Genomic DNA, 6,356 nt, shown 5'->3' with positions numbered 1-6,356 from the left:
TGTAGTTTCAAATGCGGAAGTGGGTCGGGACCAGACGTGAGCAGGAGCAGGAGAGTGAGCGAGGATTGGATCGGAAAATTGATCCAATAGGAGCCATCCGGGCCGGATGGTTCCTATTGGTCAATTTCTTTTCAGTTTTACAGACACTAGAGAGAATGGATTTTTTTGGTTCCTTTTACTCTCCACATTGTGTAGGTGGTACTATTGGGTCATAACCACCATCTAAATGATGTTAATAATAATAACAAATCTTTCAAATCGTAGACCATAGCTTTAAACTGAGACACATAAATCTTTCCAGTGTTGGTAAATAGAGGAAGTAGTTTTTGTATGACTCTCCTGTTATTGTCTCTCACTGTGTCTCTCTGGCACAGTAATACACAGCAGTGTCTTCAGGCTGCACGTTCTGTCCATTTAGAGTCACTGTATTGCTGGAAGAGTCTGTGTTGATACTGAACTTGTTCTTTAGTGAATCTTTGTAGTATGTTCTGGATCCAGCTGCCATCCCAATCCACTCCAGTCCTTTCCCTGCAGGCTGTCTGATCCAAGCTGTGTAGTAGCCGCTAACAGAATAAGAGACCTGACAGGTGATGGTCAGACGTTGACCTGGCTGCACAGTCACAGAGGCTGGCTGTGTCAACTGTTCACACTTCACACCTGTTAAAAAAAGAAAGTGTTTTGTTACAAATGATCAAGTTAAACTCCAAAAGAAGAACTGCTGACTTTGACAAATCCAGAGAGACTCACATCCAGCTGCCAACAGCAGCAGCAGAGCTACAGAAAACATGGTTGATGTTGAAACTGACGTGCTGTGAACTCCACTGACAGCCTGATGTCAAGTTTTTATAGCTGAGTAACAAGGAAGCTCACTGAGTTTGCATAGAATCAAACATATGAAGCATCAATGTTGGTCTGACTGGAGCCAATAGAAGAGTCTGTTGACTGTTATTATATCTGCAGAGTGAAAACATGCCTGGAAATCACCTCTGCTTTACATATGATATTTTTATTTCATTACCCACTCAACTTACAGAAATGAAACAGCTGTAAATGATTATCACAACTATTCTTACTGTGAATATTACATGAACCATAGATAATGGAAAACATATTCTTTAAAATCAGCATTACAATATTAATGATGATGTGTCGTGGAAACAAAAGGAGAAACCACCAATAATGTTGCTTTCTATAAGACATGTTTACAGTGTGTTCAGCATGTTTTCAAATCATTAAAACACTTTAAATATGATGTGAGCTGTTTTCCTGAGATCATTTATTTACTGTCAGCACCTCCTACATCACATTTAAGATTAACTTCAAATGTAAGAAACAGCTTGTTGTAATTGCAGCATTTGATCACTTAGTGTACTTCCTGTATTTGCAGCAAAGTGACAACAGACAGCATCATGTAAACAGTATGGAAACTTCTGTCTGATGAGCTCTCTGATCTCAGTGTTTCAAATATATCTCAAGCTGTCACAGGTTTCTGTCACAAGTTACTGATGGTGTGTTTATAAGAGAAGAGTTTGCATAGACCTCCTCTACAGGTTTAAAGAGGGAACATGTGACACACACACATTTTCAAGTAGAGTAACAGCAGACACTGTAGAAAAAAGTCATGGCAACTAATTTCTGGACTGATGGTGTCATGAAAAAATGTAACTTTTTTCTAAATGACAATCTTCCACTGAAGATGTAAAACTTTAGAGCTTTGTCGACTAGGCAGTTTTTCAATGTGGCCCAGAGGCCACGTGCCAACACACTGCTCAAAGACTGTGGGAACACCCGTCTAAGACCTCCTCCAAATGGTGAGTGATCAGACCTCTAATGTGTCGTCAATGCGTAATGGGTGTGCTCACACCTGTATCTGTACTACTGTACTGAGCAGGGGACGTTATCTCTCAGAGCTCCACAAAATAGGTGTCCAAAACAACAAACTCAACAGTTTAATAAATTCATATGCTTTGTCATTTTAGCGCAGTTTCTTACTGATCCTGTCAAGAGGCACACAGGGTGTTGGAACCACCAATAATATTACTTTCTATAAGACATGTTTACAGTGTGTTCAGAATGTTTACAAATCATTAAAACACTTCAAATATGATGTGAGCTGTTTTCCTGAGAGAATTTATTTACTGTCAGCACCTCCTACATCACATTTAAGATTAACTTCAAATGTAAGAACAGCTTGTTGTAGTTGCAGCATCTGATCACTTAGTGTACTTTCTGTATTTGCAGCAAAGTGACAACAGACAGCATCATGTAAACATTATGGAAACCTCTGTCTGATGCTGAAAGATTTTTAATAATTTCAGTGTCAGCAGATGTTTGAAGACATACAGAGAAACTTTGTAAACCTGTGAGACAAAATACAAAAACAACATCTGAGTGTTGCGAGTCAGTCAGTTAATATCAATGAGAACACAGAGTCTCCTTTAAGTAACAGAGTAGAGAGAAACTTGTCACTGACTGCCCTCTAGTGATTTTATACAAGAAACTGTAACATTATTTTTCTCCTTCATATTATGACTCATTTAGATTCCACAAAATGTACAGTGTCCTTAATTTGTAGAAATGTTTACATTTTGTAGTAGTTTTATTTCAATGACCACATTGTTGTTTTTTGGGCCTTTTATCAACAAGTGACCATTATTGTGTTTTGTTTCATTTAATGTTTACTGTCAATATTTCTCAGGAACAGATTTAATATAAATGATATAAAATACTTCATGCTTGGGCTCTTCCAATCCAGTATAGATGAGTACTGCAGGTTTTTGTACAGCTGCTCAACCAACTCCAGTCACTGTGGCTCTCGAGCACAATAATAAACAGCAGAATCTTCCGTCTTCAGACTGTTCATCTGCAGATACAGCTGTTGTCTGCTGTCGTCTCTGGAGATGGTAAACCGGCCTTTGACTGACTCAGAGTAGGCAGCGCTACTGTATATATAGGCGATCCACTCAAGTCCTTTTCCAGGAGCCTGTCTGATCCAGTGCATATAGTAGCTGCTGATTGTGAATCCAGACACTGTACAGGTCAATCTGTGAGATTCTCCAGGCCTTTTAACCACTGGTTCAGATTCTGTCAGAGTCTGACCATCAACACCTGTCAAACCAAAAAATGATACACATGTCATGCATTAAGATGGCAGCAAAATTAAAATGGCAAATCAAGGTCAGTGTAGATCTTCACCTGCCCAGCAGAGAGTTAAAAGCAGCAGTCCTGTCCTATAGTCCATCATGTTAAACTGTGTGTCCACTGTTCTCTGTCATCCTCTCTGCAGTCAGATAAGTAGAGGAGGAAGACATCTGAGTTTTGCATTGACTCCTCCTCACAGGGAGGAAACAGCTGGACCGGATTTATTTAATGAAATTGGGGGATTAATGTTTTAACATTTGTCTGTCATATTTCATTTCTGTAAAAAAAAAAAACAAGAAAAAGCTGATACGTTTCCTGGAGTTGGTAGGCTACTATCGCAGCTTTTGCAAAAACTTTTCGTCTGTGGTTGCACCATTGACCGACCTTTTAAAAGCTAAAGCCGAATATATTTAGTCTTCAAAGTGTCAGAGTGCATTTGACAGTGTAAAAGCCTTGCTGTGTTCATCCCCAGTGTTGGCAGCACCAAAACTTGATCAGCCCTTTAAACTTCACACAGATGCCAGCAATGTGGGTGTTGGGGCCGTCCTGTTGCAGGAGTATGTGGATGGGGTAGACTGCCCCGTGAGCTTCTTCTCACGAAAATTTAACAAGCATCAATACAACTATTCAGTGATTGAAAACAAGGCTTTGGCACTTGTTTGGGCTCTGCAGCATTTTAATGTCTGTGTCGGCTCTGGGGTATCTAAGTTGACAGTTTTCATTGACGATAACCCCCTCACCTTTTTGAAGTCACTGCATAACCCTATAATCAGGCTAATGAGGCCATATAATTTGGACATCCGACACATTAAGGGGACTGACAATGTAGTTGCAGACACACTGTTTCGGGCGCCTGTGGACCCTTAGTCTATTCATTCAACAAGATTACACAGTAAAAATGTTTCTTTTGAAGCCTGTGAGGTGGTCACCTGGACATCAGTGGTGATCGTTAAATATCATTTAGATATCAGGGGACAGAAAACTCCAGTAGGAATAAAATAATATTTTGTTTGTTTGTTTCATTTCTTTTAAACTGTTAAAAAACATAGTTATGAGCTGAAATAATCATTAATCATACATCATTAATTCACATTAAAATTGCGAGTTAGAGAGAGAAGAAAATCTTTGGAAAATGTCTCTGATACTGTACATTAGAAATTATTGTTATTGTAAATGTAATGAAATATGTTGTATTCCTTTTACTTTATCATTGCTGAAGTGTTCATGAGGCAAACCTTTTAAAGGACATCAAAGCAAAGTAAACTTCAGTAGGAATAAAACACATAATTTATGTTCATTTTCTTGTTAGATAAAGAGCTTTTTAAAATGCAGTTGGAGCTGAAATAATGTCGTTATTTCACTATTGTAAGTCAGACAGAGAACACACTTTTTGGAAAATGTCCCTATTCTATATTATCATTATTGAATATTGTCATAAACCTTTTCATGTTTCTTTTACTTCTTCATTGCTAAATGTGTCTGTCCTTTCTTTACTGTAACAGTGAACTGGTGTTGAAATCATTCGTGGTCTGAGAGATCCTCCTCTGGTGGCTTCATGTTACAAGTGTTCAGGCACTGAGGGGTTTTTGTTCAGGTCTACTGATGGTTTGTGTTATTGTGTCTCTCTGGCACAGTAATACACAGCAGTGTCTTCAGGCTGCACATTCTGTCCATTAAGAGTCACTGTTTTGCTGGAAGAGTCTAAGTTGATACTGAACTTGTTCTTTAGTGAATCCTTGATGTATGTGCTCCATCCACCACCTCCTCTTATAATCCACTCCATTCCTTTCCTTGCAGGCTGTCTGATCCAGTGTGTACGATAGCTGCTAACAGAATAAGAGACCTGACAGGTGATGGTCAGACGTTGACCTGGCTGCACAGTCACAGAGGCTGGCTGTGTCAACTGTTCACACTTCACACCTGTGGAGGAAAACATGTTGAATATTGAATGAGTGTAATAACAGTGAACAGTCAGTGTGCTGTGATCATACTGTCAGTGTCTCTGCCTCAGTGAGACTCACAGGATCCAGCAGCCAGCAGCAGCAGCAGAGCTACAGAGAACATGGTTGGTATTGAAAGTGATCTGATGGGAGCTTCTCTTCTTCTGCTGCAACTGACAGCATGATATCAAGTCTTTATAGCAGACTGTGAGGAAGTTCACTTTGCATAGAGAGGAACACTGACAGGATATAAAAGAAGGACACACTCAGCTGTCAGTCATAGCTTGAAGTTGTTATGTTTATTTTGACACATATGTAAGAAAATGTGTTAATTTCAATTTCAAAACACTGATTTTGATTTCGTTATTTTAAACAGAATATTTAATTTATATATGAAATTATTTTTTTCATTTAATACATTTTCATTTATTTAAGACAAACAATACTACATTCACATGAAGGTCACAAGACTATTTATGCCCTCAGTCGTCCTAAACTACATGTTGGAGAACAAAACAGCTGCAGTGAAATCAAATGTCCTCTCAGAAACAGTCAAAAACGTAGGGTTTTGATGTGAATATTTATTTTGAAATGTGAAAGAAGAAAGAATAATTTTGAAGAAAACACACTCACATATACAGAATAATTAAAGGATAAGTACCGTTTTTTACAACCTGGACCTTATTTCTGGCAAAATATATGGTCGTTTACTCACCCAGATAACTTTGGTGTCATTCGGCGTCGTTCGGACGAAATTAGATCCAGTGTAGCGGCGATATATCCATATAATGGGAGAGACGGGGCAGCGACACACAGCCTCTATATAACACATTATCTGCCACGAAACTAGTTAATTTCATCAATATTTTGTTATGAAATGCTAGCGCTATTAGCCTCTGAGTCCGGGCTCGTCTATTGTCAACATCCGGGGTCTGTAGGCTGATCTACTACCTCTGACCTGGAAGATGTCGTCTCTGAGCTGCGCGCGCACCTGCGACAGCGCGGCTTGTTTACCTGTAGCTGCTACTGCTAGTTTGACCCCGGATGTTGATAACGGACGAGCCCGGACTCAGAGGGGAATAGCGCTAGCATTTCATAACAAAATATTGATGAAATTAACTAGTTTCGTGGCAGATAATGTGTTATATAGAGGCTGTGTGTCGCTGCCCCGTCTCTCCCATTATATGGATATATCGCCGCTACACTGGATCTAATTTCGTCCGAACGACGCCGAATGACACCAAAGTTATCTGGGTGAGTAAATGACCATATATT

General features: G+C 39.3%; 1 gene segment (V, D, J or C); it reads right to left on the bottom strand.

The window, feature by feature from the left end:
- Positions 1–352: 352 nt before the first annotated feature.
- Positions 353–5,205, bottom strand: LOC311267932 (Ig heavy chain V region 5A-like). The segment is given in 2 exons: positions 5,163–5,205; positions 353–657 (listed from the first exon to the last, which is right to left on the bottom strand).
- Positions 5,206–6,356: the final 1,151 nt, after the last annotated feature.

Source organism: Pagrus pagrus (assembly GCF_965226575.1).
Source record: "Pagrus pagrus genome assembly, chromosome: 13".
Taxonomy (NCBI): Eukaryota; Metazoa; Chordata; class Actinopteri; order Spariformes; family Sparidae; genus Pagrus; species Pagrus pagrus.
The sequence above is the reverse complement of the archived record's forward strand: the minus strand, read 5'-3'. Positions and strand labels throughout refer to the sequence as shown.